Raw genomic sequence first — 21610 nt, forward strand, 5'->3', positions numbered from 1 at the left:
AGTATTGATGCTGGCTTTTTAATTAAAATTAATTTCGTAACATGAAGTTATTAGTATTGTGATAGTTGATGCGTTGGATTGTTTCACAGGAAAATACTTTTTCTGTAGAAAAAGTAGATTCGTTTTTTTTGGTAGGGAGTTCCATACGGGAATGCCTTTTCTCCTTCTGTAGAAGTGTGACCATTAATATTGAATATCAAGGCACCAAGATTCGCTCGTTATTTTTATTTATTGATAAACAGAACACAATTCTCTAAAATGATCGTGTTTATATTTTACTGCTGGCTATACGTCAGCTTATGAATTTCAGAGATGCGATATTTTGATTTTCCACAGACTCACTCACTTTTTTACTATCCACAGACGACGAAAGTCTCAGCTGTTTCGGACAAGGATGAATTATTATCATTTTAATGTCGTTCAGTGAGTTTTCCCAAGGATGAGACCCAGTACAATCGAATTTTTATATGATAAACCTACTATGTTCCAAATTTCGTGGAAATCGTTAGAACCTTTTTCAAGATCCGTTGGACATAAATAACCAAATATAAAAATACAGAAATTGCTCGCTCAATATAATAGGATACCCGAAACTGTTCAAACTTGAAATAGACAGAATTTTATTGGAATATATAAAAAAACTTCAGAAATGACCCATATGGTAGAATATCATACAGTTCTTTGAAGACGACTGAAGAACTGGAATACTAAATTAACGCATTGACCAGTACTGATCTGATAACAATATGATATTATTTTAATATTCTGAGGCTTGAACGTTCAATTATCACAACCTGACTGTTCTTGAAAGCTGCTTACACTCCAAGTTGAATCCAATTATTGGAGAATGTTATCCTGGTGCGGGTCATGCACTACCAGTTGTCTGATCAATTAACTCAATAATGTTGTACAAGCAGAAAAATCCATGAAACAAGTAGAATTAAATTTTTATTTGTATAGTTTCTTCATTGAAATGTTTGAAAATGGAAATGCATGGTCTCGAAATGTCTGTAAAGCATTTCCACCAGAAATAATTGGTCTTACTTCCACTGGAGCAGTATTTTTAAAAACGAAATTAATCCCAAATCCATTATTTCTACGAAGATTGAATTTCACCAAAAAATTTCACCAGCAGATATTCATTTCATGTATGTAATCTATGTAAACAGATTTCGCCAGCGCAAATGCAATAGCATGAGGTAATTGGAGATGAAAGACTCGCTGATTAAAAAGCTTTTTGGAAGAATGAAAATTCGGACTTTTTTCCCGGAGAGGAGATGCACAGAGATTCTTCGTTTCCAACTTTATCCCGTAGAGTTTCATCAAAATTTGATGAGAGTGGATCCGTTTTCTCTCAGCCGGTTTTTGCCAAGGTCGAATGAATTATTCAATTACCGGGCAACATTTTTGTTGCGGGGGTGAAATTAGAAAGAATGTCGGTGCGCTTAATTGAACGTAGGATAATCCAATACTCAGGTATTTTTAAGGGTTGTTGCTGTAGAATCTCGGGGGGTTGTTTTTTGTTCGGGGTGAAAAATGCTCTCCGGTGATCTAGAAAAACATTTGCTTTGAAGAACAGTTTGGTCAATGTACATCCGTTGTTTGGTAGATTCATTTCCAAACAAGAATCAATTGATACATGTGGGAAACATCTACTTTGAGAGTGAATCCGAATGAATGAGTGTTAATCCACTGATTGAATTATTGTTCATCATTATTTAAAGTCGTTCAGTATTCACTATTTTTATTTTCTCCGTGAGTCTTTCGTATAGTTTTGAGGATGATTATTATACTGCACTTCACCTTACTGGATAATTACAAAAAAATTCTTTCTGTCTGTTCCGTTTGAACCTATCACGGACTAAATTATTGATGAATCTTCAAATAGACCCTCAAGGCTTAGTTACTCTTGATAGAAATAATATAATATAAATTTCTCCGGAATTACAAACCAGCCAAGTTTTTAAATCTTGAGCTGCTAGTTTATAGAATATTGGTGCAGTTTTGCTGGAAAGGATATTATCACAATGTTTTCTCTCCCAATTTATTTCGATGTTTGTTTGTGTTTGGGAAGAATTCTGTAAGAATTAATAATAAAAGTATGTAGGTATTTGTTCGTAAGAATTAGTAAATGATAAATTGGTAGGCCATTTACATGCCTTGATCATTAAATCCAAATTCCTAGTGATATGTTCACAATTATTCGCATTTATAATTATTATTTACAATTCTACGAATACAACTATTTTCCTCCTTCAAGGCTCTAATTGAGCTTGAGATAATTTGAACATATATTTCACTATCACTACAATAATCCATTTACCTCATTTACCAGCTGCATATGAGAAAAAACAATCCTTCTTTATGTTCCATTCTTCCCTGAAAAGTGTTGTCATCGGAGTGCCTCATAATGTACACAAGTAGGCTAAATTTATAGTGGAAGTGGAATGAGGCTTTATATAGAAGCGTGCGACAAATCTCCACTCGCAATGAACAATGAACAGAATGTCGACAATAAATTCAACAAGAAAGCAGAGCACAGATGATCTGACTGAGAGGGAGTAAGAAAGAAGGAGTTGTAAGTTTGGGACTTGAACGTTCGAGAATGAAAAAGAAGATGTAGATGAAGGAGAGGAAGAAGAAGAAGAAGAAGGAGAGAAGAAGAAGAAGAAGAAGAAGAAGAGAAGAAGAAGAAAGAAGAAGAAGAAGAGGAAGAAGAAGAAGAAGAAGGAGAAGAAGAAGAAGAAGAAGAAGAAGAAGAGGAAGGAAAAGGAGTAGAAGAAGAAGAAGAAGAAGAAGAAGAAGAAGAAGAAGAAGAAGAAGAAGAAGAAGAAGAAGAAGAAGAAGAAAAGAAGAGTACGGTGAGGGAGAGGAGATGGGAATAGATATATGCATAACAATATTCTAACAATTGTACCCAGGGGCTTTTACGTGTTGAGGCGGTTAAAGGTCTTGGAGAAGTGAGAGGTCCTGAAATGAGAGGAGTGAGGTTTGCAAAACGTTTGTGAGGTTTTCAAATGTGTTGGTGAGGAATCTGTTAGTTTAGAAAACGTGGAGACCTAGAGAGAGAAGGAGGAAGAGGTGGAAATTAAAAGAAAGAGAAGATAGTTCAGGGAAAGTGCTTGAGCGGGTAGCGAGGTCCTACTTTCGGACGAAAATTTCGGCACACGAGTTTGGAGACATTGGAGAGAGAGAAATAAAATGGAGGAACGAGAGGGAATTATGGAGTATGAGTGAGTTAGAACATCATCCAAGCACTCACGTTTATTAGTGTGATACGGCCTGTTAGTTTCCCTCAGTTTCCACCTATTCTTCATCCTTTTCCTCCTCCTCTACCGCCTCCTTCTTCTCCTCCTCCTCCTCCTCCTCCAACTCCACCACCTCCATCTCCTCCCCATCCTAATTCACATCCATCCCACGAGCACAAGCTCCTTCGGGTTTAATTCCAAACTCGAGTCTGGTTTATTCGCGAGCCCGTAACGTATATTGTCTGCTGAATTTCTCTACGTGGGTGTATGTGAGTATGTGTTTGTGTATTTAAGTGGGATGGAGACACTTGGTCTACTCTTCAACCATTGCTATGACTAAATACATGCATACTGGGGAGACATTTCCTCTCTGTTAACCCTTTAACTTTCTCCTACTCGGAATCTTATATTTCCTCTCTCTATCACTTCCCCTACTTCTCCCACCCGAAATCGTGTCTTCACTCACGCACTCACTCCCTCTTACTCCCCCACCGTCTATCCAAAAATCATGTTTCCCTCTCTCTCACTTCCACAACTTTCTCCTACCCCAAATCGTGCCCCTACAAACTTTGCAGTATTATTATTCGTATTCATTATTTGCGAAAGCCTGTGAACTCTCACTCGATTCCGTTGAAAGCGTTCTAGACTGTTATTACGGCCATGAATATATTGTTCGCCAATTTATGTGCTCGTGATAAAGGTCTACTCGGTCCATTGTAGTGATACTCTCATTTTGGATATTATCTGCTCCAGAATTTGATGTAATTCTGGTGTAGAAAACTTTCAACACATAGTGATTATTGTCAGCGATGATGTTCTTCAATTGCAATTGATATGTGAAAATGAGTATTGAATTTTTGATATATATTCAATATCTTGAATAGAATATCCATATAGAAAACTGATAATACTTATATATAATACACATAAACTCATCATAAAGAATACTTATTATAGCAAATGAGAACTCCATTGAACTATTTTCACTCACATTGACGTTTGTCGAAACAACGAGATCAATCTACTATGATGATTAGCTTGTTGAAATCTCACTCAAAGCTCATTATCTTGCGTCATAACAAGGAAGTGCAACTCTCCTATTAGTTAGCTGTTTGGTTGAATTTTCCCTTCCTCAAATCCCATTGGCCGTCACCATGACGTCAAAGTTGATACTCTTTTATTGGTTATCTTGTGATTGGTTGAAATATCAATCACTAAACTTACATTGGCTATCTTCATAAAGATGAAAACACTGCTTGTTTATTGGTTATTTTGTTGTTTAGTGAAAATAGACTTGATTTGAATCGATTCATTTTTATTCCAAGCTCAAGAACCAAGAATATTCTATTCATCCAATCGTCGTTTGATAATCAAAATTCTGAGAGGATTCAAATTTGCAGAGATTCAAAATGTTTATGGCGATTGAGATTTTACCTTTCTTCTTGGACAAACTATTACATTGGTCTTCAAAACAAGCATAGGCCTACGTGTTATCTGTATCAATTGTATTCTATATTTGTGTGCTACCCTTGTAACCTATTTTGCTCTGAGTATCATTCAAGAAACAACATCGACTGTAATACTGTCAACTTATACTATAATATCATCCCGTTCATTTGTATCCACTGGATTTAGATGTAACACACATTCTCCTCAAACCACACAGAAAACAGACCCTGCAACACTTTGATCATACGGCACAATTCAGAAACCATCGGTCCATCGTCCAATGATATCGATAATGATCATGATGATGACGTCGACGAAGCCTTGACCACTATTACTCTTATCAAAGCCCACCCGAATTGAAAGCCTTGGTCAGATCAAAAGCTTTAGAAGGGTTGGTCAGTCTCTATCAGGGGAAAAGCTGCAGACATCTGTAATGTACAGGTTCATGAGGTGATATTATGAATGGTGGGGCGGGGGGTTAGTACCCACAAAAGGGGGGACCACAGACCACCCACATGGTGAGTACAGTCAGCATGTTACGCTGGATGTTGCACAGCATGTTTTTGACAGTCATTTACTCGACTGTTTTGTGGTTGGGTCCTTTGTTGCATCAAAATAACACCCCAAATACTGTTTCATTGCATGATGTCATCTGTAATAGCCTACATGGTTGTGTGTGCTTCGTTAATCTGGAAGTGATATATTGCGAAGCTATTCTCTTAACAATCTACACTGATTTGTATTTGATTTTCTTCATTATTTACAAAAATCATCGTCGTCGCTACGGCTTAGGTTTTAGTTAGCTTAATGAGCTAAACCAGTTCCGACGTCCATCTTTTCCTACGTGTGTGTATTAATGTTTCATTTCATTATTCACATTGATTTTTATTTTATTTTCTTGACCAATTTTTTGATTGATCTAGAAAGTCTTCATCAATTGTACTGGATGATCTGCTGTGTTTACACTCACTTTGCGTTCTACATAATTCGAGAATCGGAGTGATAATTGAATTTTATCGCTGTTATCAATTCAATTATTAAGCCTGTATGATGTGTATGGGGAGTAACAAACGATAGCTTCCAAAGAGATAGATGGAATGATCGTTCTGATGAGTTTTGATTATATATTCAAAGACAACAGTGGAAGACTATATTTTATTCATTTTTTTATTTTTATTCACAATGCAAATGACACTAATGTAATAACATTGAAAGATAAAATAATAAGGTAGTCCTTGTGCTATTTTTCTTCCAAATTTATAGGTGACAAAGTCCAAGATAAGGTTAGAATTTCACGTGTACAATTTTTATAAAATTTTGGTTCAAAATAAACACTAAAACTATACATTTTGAATTTAGATGGCTTAAGTTTTTAAATTAATTAGAAAATATTCCACTCAATTACCACTTTTAACAATATGTCACAAGCAATGCCATTTTAAAAAATTACAAGCCTTTTGTATCTTCTTTCCAAAGATTTGGTGATGAAGATGGTTCAATCACGAGAAAAATGATTATTTCTTCTTATTCTCCCCCTATAATTGATACCAAGAGAATACTCTGGTTTGATTATACATATCTTAAATCTCTAAATGTTTCCAGAAATCAATAATCTGAAATAGGTTAAGCAATATAACAAGTTGATACACAGGAAATCATATAGTGAACATCTCAAGCTTCTCCAACAATGCTAATTAAGCGAAACAGTCAGCAAACATTGTTGTAAAGATGTTTTCACCTCTACAATCTGAAACGAGGGGCTTTGAATTGGGAATATTAGAGCCATTATTCAGACTTTCGCTTCTGTGGACCTGTCTTGACACTTCTTAAGCCCTTCTCTCCCTCCCACCACTCCCTTCTCCTATCTCTTCCTATCATTGCTTCCGCTCATTCTCTCCTTCTCTCTCTTTGTCTTCCCTTCTCCTTCTCTACCTTTCTACCGAAGTGCTCCATTTGATTCACGGCAATTTAATTAAAGCGCTCTCTGTGTTCGGAAAGCGAGAGTATTATAACTTTGGTTGGAATTGGAAGTTGGGCAGTACTTGAGGCCAGTGATTCAGAATCTGGAGACAAACTTTCAAATCTCACCGCGTTTAGTTTGAGTTGAACAATTCTGTCATTAGTTCAGTGGGATACCAGTATTGGGTCGAGCATTGTTCATTTGTCAAACTGGGGGTTCCAATATTGTTTGGTGGTAGTAGGATTCATTTGATAGATCGTTCGTATGAATTGAACGTTCATGATAGATAATTTAAATTCCTCTTCAAGCATCTATTAGATTGAACCTCAAATTAACCCTACAGAGACACACTTACTTCATGCTAACACAGTAGACACACTGGGGTGTTGAACACCCCAATTTCATTTTGCATGTTTCTTTGAAAAATATAGAGAAAACAAGTACTTAGCTTATAATTTATCATTTCTCAATCATTTTTGTTCCAAGTGCATACAGAAATCAAAAGTAAAGCACTGCTTATTAATATTATACTAATTTTAGAAGTACGTATGTTCCGCCTGAGTATTGGAGCTCCTAATCTGGTTTGAAGGAATGGCTTGATCATTGCCAATGACAACTTCATCAAAAACTCACGTCTCTTCATTTTATTGTTTCGAACCTCAAGTTATAGAGAATCATAGCATTCATTACACTCTGATCCATCATCTCATACCATATTCATAGTGCTCAATACAAGAAAATCTTTGTAATAAAAGTATTTGATAAAGTCCTACGTAAAAGAACCTCAGGGGTGTTAGACACCCCAAACGAAGAACAAGATGAGCTGGTGACTTTGTAGAATGCTTTTACTAACTGGGATTGGTGGAGAGCAGTTGACAATGCTACAAACCTAATTTAGACTGGACAAAATCTGTTTGATATTGTCAACTGCAGAACAGAAGAAAAAATCCCTTGGGTGTGAAACAAGTTATAAATAACTTTGAATATGAGAATGCAGAGAAACAGTTTTCGTGATGAAAAACAGCTAGTGTTGTATAATACACAAGTGAAATATAGTGTATGATGCGTGAGACTTGATTTTTTTCGATTCTTATCATTGTCTCTCCTATGCATAGGTCTATGCAATCATAGGCCAACAAAAAATATAAGAAACATTCAAATTGTCAGAAAATGTTTGGCCTATGTAGCCCGGGGACATTGCTGTTTCCGGCCTGCAAAATCTAAGCTTCAAATTGAAAATTCAAAATTCATTCATCATCGTCTCTTCTAAACTGGTTTCCTGAAGTGGGATTCAAAAATAATAGATAAAAATCCAAATTAATGATCAATAACCAATATGAAGCAACACTTCATAGATGGAGAAATTATAAATCATTAGTAGTTTCCCATTCATCATTCGGGATGCTTTAGTAGAATATTTCAGAAACGATTTAAATTGTTGGTACAATTAATCAAGTGCTATATTTAAATAGAGTTTTGTGTTTTAATTTCTCTAAATTCAAAATGTTTAGCTTTTATATATTTTTGGACGAAAATTGAACTAGAACGTTTCAAAGTAGAAACATAACCTATTTTTTGGACATTTTATTAATTTATCAAAATTATGGAATGGAATAGATTTGGGCCAAGCCTGTTGTTCCTTCCTAATCATATTTATATGATTTGTGATTATGTCCACGAATAAATAAATAAATTTTCAAGTTTTATATGATATTTGTTCATATAAACATCATGATCATAATATGATCACATAATATGATATCAACATTTTCAAAAACAGTTTTCAAGAAAGCAGATTGCATTTTTCCGGTTGATATTCATAAATATCATATATGGGATATTAACTGTACTGTCCATCTTGCATTAGAGTTATAAATTTATATTAATCCATTATGCAATGATTGATTCATAGTATTCTATCTTTTCATCGTCACTTCTGAACTGATGCTCTATTCATGAACTAAGCTCTATGTTTTCATTCTATATTGTCATGTACCCTGTCCCATAACCGAACCAGCTTATCCATTGTTATCCTGTATAGTGTTTGGTGGTAGCAGCACAAAGTAGTCTACAGCTTGCCATCAAAATATAGCTAATGAAATGGGACTTGACTTTCGACACACCCCAGGCTCCAAGCAGCTAAGTTGGGCCCGCGAAGTCCCCAGAACAGTTTGCGGTGGCTTGAGGAGGACTTAGAGGGTGCTTTATTAAGGGAGGCATCGCGCCATCTTAATCCGACCAGGCTTAGTGTATAACCGAGAGCATGTTGGGAGGCGCTGGCTTGCTTTCATAACTTGCTCACAAGGTTTTCTGGTTCAGTGAAAGCTGTCTGTCTCTCTCTACTCAGAATGTGACTTTTCATGTTCATATGTGACTCATATTTCTCATAATATGTGACCTCTATTTCCCATTTGTGACTTTTTCATGTTTCATATATCACATGTAACTTTATATCCAAACTTTATCACATGTAACTTTTCATGAGTTTACTTATTAATTCATTTATCCAATCATTCAGTATAACCATAAAGAAACGATAGCGTAAGTAGAGATATCCCATGGTATAGGGCGTTTATGTCGCAACTTTTACTGTTATCCCAAGCTGATAGTTCACCTAGTTCTTTCCTATGCAGCTGTGTGACGCTGGTAGTCTCTCAAATTGTGCCGTTCCTACACTCTCACCCCAACAAAACAGTAAAAATTGACAACAATCGACAGTAATCGGCTTGAGATAACAGTAAGAGTTGCGACATAAATTCCCTATACCATGGGATATCTACTTACGCTATTGTTTCTCTATGGTATAACTCAACTTCCAGAATAGTAACACAGCCGAAAACAGTTTCAATTCATACGACAGTCCAAATAAACACAGGTTATGAGTCAGTTTCATAAATTTAAATTCAATTCACTCCAATTCACAATCCAAAACAAACAAGAACACAGGCTTCAATCTGAAGAATACTTTGTGATTAGTTGAGAAAGACTAAGAAATTGTCAAAAAACCACAGATTCATTCATACTATTTACAAAGACCGGTTTCGGTTATTACACCATTGTCAATCTCTGATAAACTGTAGTTCTATAAACTGTGTTTATCAGAGATTGACAATGGTATAATAACCGAAACCGGTATTTGAAAGTATCAATAAATCTGTGGTTTTTTTACAATTTCTTAGTCTTTTTCATCTAATATGAATAATTACCACAATATCAACTCCTCAACTACATAAAAAGTTGAAAATACTTTAAAAATTATTATATTAATTAATATTAAATTGATTTATCTTTTTGAATTTCCATCAATTCAAAAAAATTACATCCAAAAGATGAGCTTTCACTTAAGCATCATCGTTACTTATGAATCTCTACTCGTTCATAATATTACATTCTTCTACTCAATATTTGAGGTGAGTTTTTCCTCACATAAGTGACTTCTAATGTCTAATGTGGGCTTCTCACTTGGAAAAAGTCGTTCTCTATCATTCAGTCATTCAAGTGACCCATCCACTCATTCATATGTGATTTTGGGTGTGTTAAAATATGACTGGATCTTGATATTTAGGAGACATGCTACTAGAAATTCTTCATGGAGAAAGATTAACTCTGCTCACATATTTCAGGAATACCTGAAAACTGAATCATGTAAAAGACTAGATGATAGTCTTATAGTGAAATACTCAGTTTCAACAAGATCGGTCAAGACATTTGAAGATACGGTCAAATAGGGGACAGTTAACAAAGTGTGCACTGAAACATATGACTTCTATGACAATAGACACTGAAAATAATTCCAGTGCACGCGTTTGAAGCAAACCCAGATTGACCATGCTCAAGTGTCTTGACCGTGCTTGGTGAAACAGGGCATCAAAGTATTGGTTCTCATCAGAGTGAGACATTTAGTTAAGCATACTGTGAATAGATAACCAGATTTGTGTTTGAAATTGCTATTAAAAAATGTATATTAGTGCTACAAAGTTGAAGTTTATCAGATTGCAAACTCCAGCAACAGAATTGCTCCTGTTCCCAAACAGTTTCAAATTGCATCTTCTACATAAAAACAATGGAAAAACAACCAAACAGAATCCTGTAATCATCTTCAAAACCAAATTCGAAAACCCAAAATACCACAGAAGAAGATTGCTACCGTGACTTCAGACTCAAAAAGCGAAGACCAAAACCAATTTCCTACAGGCTAATGTTGAAATGAAGCAGTTACCGCCCGGAAAAGAAAACTGCCGTCAGGTAAAGAAAAGTAATAAGCACTGAACATTAAGCACAAGTGGAAGGGAGCAAAGCAAAAAGGAAGCGTAAAGTATGAGAAATTCAAAAATTCTGTGAAGTGAGGCAAGTAAGCATTCGAATGAAAATCACCTCTCAAGGGAATGTTTGAGTTCAGAGTCTGCTGCTCATAGCTCCTCTCCCTCACCTTGAAAAAGTTCAACTCAGATCGTTTCAAAGAAGTTAAACTCAGTCAACTAACTGTTTTTTGGATACCACAACTTCCCCCTCCATAACCAGCACAAAACCGAATCCACTCATTTTTTAAATGTATTATTCTTTATCCTTTTCCACTCTGTGTCTTCCCTCCTTCTTCTATCCTTTGCTATGCCACTTGACTATCTCTCTGTCTCCCCTCCCCCTTCTCCACCAAGCTTCGTGAACGAAACACGAAAGAAGGAGAACGAACAGGGAGAAAGAGTGTAGAAGTGGTGGTACTTATTCCAGGGGCAATTCCGCTCCAACACCCCAAGCTACTGCTTTTTTTCTTTATTAGCCTACAAAGCTGTGCACAGTTAATTAAATGGTCGAAATGCGTACTCTTTTTTCTGTTTTGTTTTTGTTGCTCGTCAGCACACTACTTGAGTCTTATGGTTTGACCGCACATTATGGGGAAGGTGATGGAGGAAAATGTTCAAATTTTTACAAATCAGTAGAATTATAGAGAAGGAGAAGAAGAGATCAGAGAGGACAGAGAAGAAAGAGAAATAACAGTGGGTGAGGATGGAGAGAGGAAGAGTAATATAGAAGGTGAGGAAGAAGGAGAAGTATAGGAAATAGGAGGGGGAGAAGAACAAGAACTAGAAAAACAAGAACAGGAAGAACAGAACAAGAAAAGCGAGAACAAAAAGAAGAAAAGGGAGAACAAGAAGAACCAGAGAAACAAGAAGAAAGAGAAAAACAAGAAGAACAAAAAACTAATAGAACAGAAGAACTATAAAAAGAACTGAAGAACAAGAAGAACAATAAGAAGAACAAGAATAACAAAAACAACAGGTAGTGCATCAACAGGGAGAACAAGAGTAATAGAACCAAGAGGTAGAAGATGATGAAGAAGGTGATAAAGAGGGGAAAAAACTAGAACAAGAAAATCAAAAACGAAAACAAACTACATGAAACTGAATATTAAAACAAGATGGATAGAAGAAAAGAAAAACAGAAGGAGTACAAGAGGAAAAAAGTAATAAAACACAAACAAGAATATTAGTTCTCAGCTAAAGTCTCGTGACTATGATGCATAGGGAATATAGAAAGATGATAGACAGAGTGAGGCATATGTATAAACAAGTGAAGGTTGGCTTTGTGCAAAAGCTTTTTATCCTTTCTATAGGAGGCGCCCATAACAATTGGAACTACCAGGACAACAGAAGTAGGCCCACCTCTCTCGCGAGCTTTTCACATCATTTGTCTGTTGAGAGCAGCGAAAATTTTAGGAAGTGGAAAGTTTCCAGGTTGTGTTTCGACGACGATGATGATGATGGATCCGCAGTTTTGTGTTGCTTTGGAAAAATGGAATAGTGATGGGAAAAGGGTGAGGGGGTATTCAAGATGCTGACAAGTTTGGACAGAGAAATTTGGGGAGAAATAGAATAATACAAGATAAATATAGAGATCTTGGATGAGGAAGAGCATAGAAGAACATTGTGAATGAAGGAAAAATTAGAGAAATATTGAAACAGATTAGCATCAGGGGGAATTAAATGAATTACGTGGTGATTGAGGAGGATTTAAACTACATGTCCTTCCCAAGGACAGATAAAGCAAGAGTACATAGGACATGAGAGTATGAGAGAACAAAATATGCTAGATACGGAGATGAAGCTGATAAGCGAGAGAGGAGAGAGATATTCAGTGATGAGGGAGAGCACTAGAAAGATGGAATGAGGCTTATTCTCATTTTCCTGTCATTCTTGAGAATGTTTTTGAGGATTGGATACACTTTCCTTGTTCAAAAGTCGAGACTACATAAATATTATAAGACTCCATGAATGAGTTGATCGAAATGGATTTCCACCTTATTTGTGCATAACTGATTCTGTATTGTGTTGATGCATTTATTTATTGTCTAATCTTGATCAAAGTTTGAGAAGTTATCATAATTATTATTATCATAGTTTTCGGGTCCAGGATATGAACTATTATGACTAATATTGCATTGTATTTGGATGATGATTAGTAGGCTGAAATACTATCCTTCTAGCCTCACATTAGAGATTTGATTATTACACATAAGTCGATGCCTGATCTGAATTAAATTGAATTAACTGCCTCTGTTTATTTGTTATAAATTAACTGTGAGTTAACTGTTATAATTTCTCGAATGAATACGGACTTGAGATAAATGACTCATATTACAAATTGGAGGATCTCATTCAAATACGTATAAAATCATCGTCAAAGACAGATACAGAGATTAATAACAACAATTTCTTAGTAAATCCTCCCATATTTTATTATAATATTGTAATACCGTAATGTAGTTACACGAATCAAGGATTTCAATAGTTTCATCTCTCACATCATATTCTCTATTATTATATAGCTGATGATTCTTGCTATAATTTTTCAAATATGATCGCACATCAACAAATTAGATTCAGTAATAAGTGGCAAATCACCAATCAATATTTCTCATCAGAAACTCTAAAAAACAGTATTCATATTATTTAGAACAGCTTTTACATGATGTGACCTGTGTTCACGTAACCATGGTCCTGTATTGAAGCAAATATGGAGAATTGACAAGAAAGAAGATCTGTTTTAAAAATTCATTTCCCGAAAATACTGAAAACTTGAATTGACAAATCTGTTTGGAAAATTCATTTCCTGAACATACTAAAGACTTGTTAACAAGTGTTGCAATGTTAATCCCCAAACATCCGTTCCTTTATCGCTTCCCAATGGTACAAAATGTTCCAAATATATATTGTGAAACCAACAAAATACACAATTTCCAAGCGAAACCTTTCATCCTGTACCCGAAATGATACAATTCGGCCATAATGAGCACAATATCGCAACCTTCAACATCAGTACAAACTTCTCCGACGAACAATTCTCTTTGTTTCAGCTTGCCGTGGTGAAAAGCTGGATTGAGATTCATTTTCAACTGTCATCATTCCTTATAGATAATACCAATGCTACCCGTTCAGACAATGCTGCAAGTTTAAATTGGATCTCGATGTAGCTTATCCAATTTCGGGACCTGCTTTTTGCTGTTTTCCACTTTTGGCCAACTTTTGCCGCCTCATTCGATTTGCCTCGAGCCCCAAGCCACGAGTCACGAGCACGCGCGAGGCTGACTCGAGCTCACCTCATTCGTGCCTCGCCTCACCACAAGTCGCAATTTATTGTAACAGATCTATAGCCTGCGGTGTGGGGAAGAGCTCAGGTAAGAATAGATATCAAACACAACAAGGAATGGAAGAGTAAGGAATCAGGGAGATGAAGGGAGTTGAGAAGTAGATGATAACACAGATGATGAAAAACATAGTATTTAAATATGTGATAATATAAATATGAAGAACAATATAATTAGAAGAAGGAAAATGACGAGAGAAAATGAACGAGAATTGTAAAACGAGTGATGAAGAAGAAGGAGAAGAGAAAGGTCTGGAAGAGAAACTGGTAAAGAGCAAAAGGAGAAGAAAAATAATATAGGAGAAGATGAAGGCAGGATTGAGGATTAATATAACCAGACAAAAGAATGAAAACCAAAACATTAATCTATAAGGCAACATACTGGATAATGTGTGAAAAAATGATGGATAAAAGGAGAAAGAATGGAGAATATATAAAGATAAGGGAGAAAAAAGTGAAAAATAGGGAACTTCGGAGGAAAACATGAATTAGAGGTGATTTTTATTCAAGGTATCTTCCATAGACATGAAAGACATTGAAACAGAAGGAAGAGAGGATAAAGCTGAGACATAAACCTTGAAAACTGGGGAGAGAGAGAAGAGAATTGGAGAACACTAGAATGGGACTAAAAGAGTAGAGAGAGAAAACAGGAAAGAAGAATTAAAGTATAATGGATGAAATAACAACATGGAGTGAATTGTGAAAGAAACAGGAGGAAAAAAGTAAGACTGTGGAGGAGGTACTGAGAAAGGAGGTACGATATGATAGAAGGGAGAAGAGGAGACAGAACATAAGAAAGAGCAGGAAGGAAAAGGAAATACATCGTGCACCTCACAATCACATTCTATCTAAGCCTCATACCGTACCTCACAATTGCCGTAGCCTATACCGCTCTCCCTAACTTGCCCTCAGGTGAACTCCATGTGTATTTCTCCATCTGTAACATTCACCTCAGACCTCACCCATCTACTGATATACATTCTCTGCTTTCATATTATTTGTGAGGTCGCGAGAGAGAAAAACGTGAGAGGAAGAGAGAGAGAGAGAGAGAGAGAGAGAGAGAGTGAGAGAGAGAGAGAGTGAGTGAGAGAGCAAAGATCGTGAAGTCGCGAGGTGCAAACGACGACAAATTTGTGCTGAAAATGTGTCCCGGCTGCTCGTGAAGGTGACAAATCATTTCTACCTTCAAATAATATAATATATTGAGGGAGGAATTTTTGTTTGTGTAGTCGTTGTACATTTGTTTTCCCCTCCCTCACTCAATTTGATATTGCTGTCAATGAGAGATTTCATGTACATATTATATAATATTTCATGAACAATCATATTGAGTGAATTTCTTATGTTATTCGTGATTTATAGCCCATATTTCTCATGAGCTACATTTAACATAATATGGATGATTATTGTGATATGTAAATTATAAAAGCTACTAAAACGTTGTATTAACAAAGTTCACAGAAAACAAAATCTACTTATTCGAAGTATTCACTTTTCACTTGAATATTGTTCTAGTAGACAGCTGCAGCTAACAATATACTGTATTTGTGTTTTCAAAGTAGTTCGTGGTAATTTCTATAAGTTGTTGGAAGCTGAAGGTCAAAGACTACAGGAAACATGTAGATTGTTTCAACACCCATCTTTGCGGCTTTAATAATGTTGGAAATGTCCACAAACAATTATTGTAAAAGTGAAACTTATTTCGTATTAAGTCCCCTACATTATACTCCACCTTTATATAGTGGTTAAGCTCATTTATCTGCGCTTACACCCTTTCAAACCTATCTCACCATACTTTTGGAATGGAACAAGCAGAGAGCAAGGAAGAAGAGAACGAATGACAGGACGGGTAGTAGAGGTGATAGGAGGAGAAGAGGAACGAAGATGGGAGAAATACAAGAGAGAGGAGGATAACAAGAGACAGTGGGAAAAACAGAGTGAATAGCAGAAATAGTAGAGTGAAAGAACAATTCAGTAATCTAGAGCAAACATAGCCGTGCATAAATCGGCTTTATACGACACTTAATCTACTCTAAGTGTTTTCGCTTGAAAAAGTACCCTGCGTTACGTTACGCCTGTGCTAAACGCAAGTGGATGACCGCGCTGTTCCAATAGAAAAAAAATAGAAAGGTAGAAGTGGGATGAAGAAGGATTCAATGAAAAAGGTGAAAGTAGAGAAATATTGTAATGGAAACACCTGGTAAAATTATATCATGGAGCAATTAATATTTAGAAGAAGATCAAAGAAACTGAGAGAAAACATCGGGAGAAGGAGGGATGCTATAGGGAAGAGTAAACAGAATATTGAATTTGAAGAGGAGAAAGGAATAAAATCAAAGAATGAATATTCTACTTCGAAGTTGAAATATAAGTTAAGAAGTAGGATCAAGCAGACTCAACCGAAACAAGAAATTAAATAGTAAATAGTAGAAACGAATGAACAATAATTCCGGAATTGATATTAGGAATTCATTTAGACGTTGAAGGTACAATAACAATACAAGGAGAAGGTGGAGAAAAAAACAGTCAGAATGGAAAGAATCATACAGAAGCATTAGCTAGGGGTAGGAAAGATGACGGTGGAGAAGAAAAAGAAGGGGATAGAGAAGGAGGTCGAGGGAGACGAGGAGGAGAAGAAGAAGAAGGAGGAGGAGGAGTAGGAGGAGGAGGAGGAGGATCAGGAGTGGGAGGAGGAATTGGAGAAGGATGAGGAAGAAGGGTGGTGGTGAAGGAAGGGGATGAGTAGGAGGAGGTGATGGTAAAGAAGGAGGAGGATGAGGATGAGGAGAAGGAGGACAAGACGTATAAAAATGAATTGAAGGAGTATGATAAAGAGGAGGATGAAGAGGAGAATGGGAAGGAGGAGACGAAAAAAAAGAAGAAATAGAAGAAGAAGAAGAAAAAGAGAAGAAAAAGGAGAACTGGGAGGACGTGGAGGAAGAGGAAATGGAAGAAGAGGAGGAGTAGTAGTAAGAGGAGGTGCAGAAAGGTGTAGGAGGAGCAGAAGGAGGAGTAAGGGGTGGAGGAGAGAAGGAGGAGAAGGATATGGAGGAAGAGGAGTGGAAGGAGGAGGATGAAGAGGAGGAGAAGAAGTAGAAGAAAAATGAATAAGAGAAGAATAATACAAGGAAAGAGTCTGCTAAGGAGGTGGAGTCGTGGTAGGAAAGAAAAGCTTGGCACAGGAAATGAAACTGTGAGCTTTTTATACAGGGGCTGTATTTCACCTGCCCGGCCCTCTTCCTTCTCTACACGTTTTCTTCTCCTCTCTCAGTTTTAGAGCTAGAGTAACTAACACATGTTGACAGCAGCACTCACGGCACAAGATTTCTCCAGTTTCTGTTGCACTCTCGTTTTAGTGTAACTCTTGTTCTGCTTATCAGTATCCTATTACGCTAGCACGTACTACAATCTAGCCTAGACTGATTGTTACTGGGATTGCCTCACTCTCAATTGTGTGAGGACATTCTAGCAATAATAATAATAATGTCTCTGGTCGAGGGTACAACACGACCAGAGGAGTTTATTCAAAATTATAGACATGATTACAAAAAGCATATAAGCTACAATTATTTACAAAGTATTAATACAATTGGTTGATTTTTTGCTGATCTAAGAAAATGTGGCCCCCACGATATATGAATAGTGTCGGGATGCCACAAACAATCGTGTGATTGCAATAGATGAAGTGTTTTGAAGTGAAGTTTTATTGGAAGGATAGAACATTTTCGGAAATTAACATTGTAAGATGGAGGTATCACAGTTTCGAAAGAATAGCAATCACACAAGCACAACATACAATGCACAAACACTTCCAATTCTAAAGATGTGTTGGTTAACGAGTATTACGAATGAGGGTTTTTCAACGTTTCTAATGTGATTTGATATGTCATGTAGACTTGTGTGTATGTAAGAATAAATAGTTCTAATCTTTTTTCATTACCTTCAAAATCAGAACAGGTTAGGAGAACTTCAACGGTTTTGATGTAAAACAAGGATTTGGAATTCCAACTTTAACAAAAGATATGAGTACAATATCTCTAAGTTAAGACGAAGAGGGCTCGACACAATCATTCAAATGAATATAGCTCATCGATATCAGAGAAAACTAAGCCAAAAAATAAACTGTAAAATTACAGTTTACATCATATGATACTAGATTCGTCTAAAAATGGCAATTTGCGACAAGTGAATCGGATTATAACAATGCATAGTGACTGATAGGAACGTTGTGATAACGTTTGCTGGAGATCGATATTGGTATAACAACGAGAACTAGTTTCTTGAAGATATAGATTCAAAGCTTTTTTATCCAATGGGAAGACATGAATATGTATCTTTCCTCAACTACACAAATGAAGTATCTCTCATGGTCAAATGAACGTTTACTGTAAGTTATTTATTTATTAAAAGCGAGTTCACAATATTATCTTGGTTCGATACATAGATTTTCAGTACTTAATAGAGTTGAAGTATGTAGATACTTAGCTTACTAATCCTTAGTTTGCATCTTTAATCACACGTTTGAAGAATCTTGTATTAAACCAAAGCAACAGAAGCTCCAAACAACGGTAAGACATTGTACAATAGAAAGTTCTACCAACTACAAATCCATGATTAGTTATTAATCGTTCTGAAGGAGAGTATTAGTCCTTATAGCTCATCCATGAGCTTTCCAGCAGAAATCGATGACACAGCTCATGACGTCTGACGTCATTGAGAGGAAGACACAATAATTTTGTGCCGCGCTGCCGAGAAATTATTAATACAGCGCGCTGTGCAAGTGTAATATTGCAAATAATAACTCGGGGCGCGGAATGCAGCACGACAAGTCGTCTGCAAAACAATGAATACAAAAGCGCCAATGACAAATAAAAAGAAGAAGCCAGGAACAGGAATAACTGAACACAGAAGAGAGAAAGAACGATAAGAAAAGGGGCCGTATATGGGGTGAGAAAATTCGGTGGCTCGAATATTAAAATTGTGTCTTTGTTTGAGATATTAAAAAAATGAAACGCCAGGGTGGGGAAGAGGTGTAGTTACAAATGGAAGCTGTTTTTGAGGGGAAAAAGAGGTGGAGGAATCAAAAGGATAGAAAGAAATGTAAGAAGAAGGAGAAGAAGACAAATAAAGAGAGGGTGTGAAGAAGTGAGGATAGAATATCTTCACAAGTGGTGGAATATTGTCCCAGTGGTGCAGTTGAAGATTAACATCTTTTCACGGATGTTGTGTTGATTGCACTACTTTGAATATTCACACAGAGATATCCTGCATTATTCTGGATATCCTCGTATAAGCTTGCAAGTCTCATTGTTCAGTATTATGCTTAGAGGCAGCGTAGTTCTTTAATGTTGGTACGTACGTTTTAATGGAATCAAGTCACTGAACTCTTGACATAGTTTGGAGAGAAGATTGTATTTGTTGAAGAATGGATAAGTGTAACCTGTAATATTTTTGTTGTCGAAGAATTTAATTTAATATTTTCTACAGGGAATCACTGCACCGATTTGATTGGAAAGAACAATTTATTATTCTTTATTTGATCTAGAAACCTAGTGTCAGCTTCAGCCTTTCACAGAGTATAATCTATTGAGCTTAATTTGGATGCACAGTATAGAGAGAATTTATTGACTTCTCGTTTCTTTTACCCGATTTATCTCTGTAATATCATTGATAAATTCAAAATTTTAATTTATATTGAACAGGGAATTTAAAACTTCAGTATGAGAAATGAGAAAGAAGAGAGATAACTGTGGAAACAAGAGGGAAGATAGAACTAAGAGGAGAAAAAGGTGAAAGCTGGAAAGGGGATAAAAGAGAATGAGAAATGGTAAAAGTCGTATAGGATAGTATGGTGTGGCCGGGAGCGGATTAAAATCACTCTGGCCGTCTGTGCCAGTGGAATACTGATGTAGCAGGGAGACAGGGACAGAAGGACAGGGAAAGCGAGAGGACAAGAGGACAGGGAAAGGACAAGGGGACAGGGACAGGGATGGTTGCCATATAACAACAATGCACAAGGAAACCTCTTTGACTGAGGCTCCACCAGAAATAAAACATCGCCACAGAGAATAATGTATTTATGTATGGTTGCTGGTAGGTGGGGAAATGTGGAGACAGCCTCCGGGTTATACTGCAATTAGAAATGTCTTCTGTCATGGTTCTAAAAATACTTGTGTTTTGATGGTTGACATATAATTTATTTTGAAATTTGTATGTGTTTCTGTATAAGAAATATCGCTTATAATTGACCGAGAATATTCCTCAGTATTGTAATTGAGCATTTTTTTCTTGGAATTTAATAGATATGATGTTAATTTGGCGGTTCTGGCTGAAGTATGACAGCTCATTGACGGTTCAAATTATATATTCAGGCGAGGTGGAACTTCCGTCAGGAGCTCTCCATCAATTAAAGCCAAATGAATATGATTATGTTCTCATCCAATCAACTGTTTGAAAATCATAACCGAAGAGTTTTGGACAAAAACAAGAAAGTTGATATCTAGCTCCTCTCACACAATTTCACAGGAGAGTGAGAAACTATACCCTTCTATCATAGGAGAAAAGAGAATTTATCAACTTTGAGAAACTATGACTCAAATACTTTTTGAGTCATTTATATCCTATTATATTAAGCGAACAATTTCTGTATTTAAATATCTGGTTATTTTTATATATGGTTATTTATGTTTAACGGATTCTCTCATCCTTGAGAGAACTCGCTGAACGACATTAAAAGGATAATTCATCCTAGGCTGAAACAGATGTGGATAGTAAAAAGTGAGTATGTGAAAAATCAAAATATCGCATCTCCGAAATTCATAAGATGACGTAGAGTAATCATTTTAGAGAATTGTGTTCTGTTTATCAATAAATGAAAATAACGAGCGAAGCTCGGTGCCCCGATATATTTTTATATGAATCATCATTCTCCTTTTTCTGCTAATATGAATTATAAATTGAGAGATATTTTGATATTTGAGGACTACTATGAATTTTCACAATCGTTTGGTAACGACTTCAATGAAATCAGAATATATTATTGGTCAGAATTGGAATTAATGAAACCAGTTCCTAGAATCTTGAATAACATGAGTAATGCTACACAAATTAAAGTTCTCCCATTCTGAGACTTCCACCTCGAACTATCACCAATATCCATTCTTAATAAAACAAATAAGTAGCTCGTCTGCTTATTTATGCAATCACACTGTTAAACTTCTGATCTGTCACACTACAATAAAATACAATGGATTTCAGTTTCTTGCAAAATTACTGGGTGACTTCTGGGGGTTTCGAGGGTTGTAGTTGAGGA

At 36.1% G+C, this 21610-nt stretch overlaps 1 protein-coding gene across 2 annotated transcripts in view; it reads right to left on the minus strand.

The window, feature by feature from the left end:
- LOC111056449 (roundabout homolog 2) overlaps positions 1-21610 on the minus strand; it is a 365277-nt gene that overhangs the window by 172362 nt on the left and 171305 nt on the right. The window lies entirely within an intron of this gene.

This window comes from Nilaparvata lugens, chromosome 10, assembly GCF_014356525.2.
Source record: "Nilaparvata lugens isolate BPH chromosome 10, ASM1435652v1, whole genome shotgun sequence".
In the NCBI taxonomy this organism is placed as follows: Eukaryota; Metazoa; Arthropoda; class Insecta; order Hemiptera; family Delphacidae; genus Nilaparvata; species Nilaparvata lugens.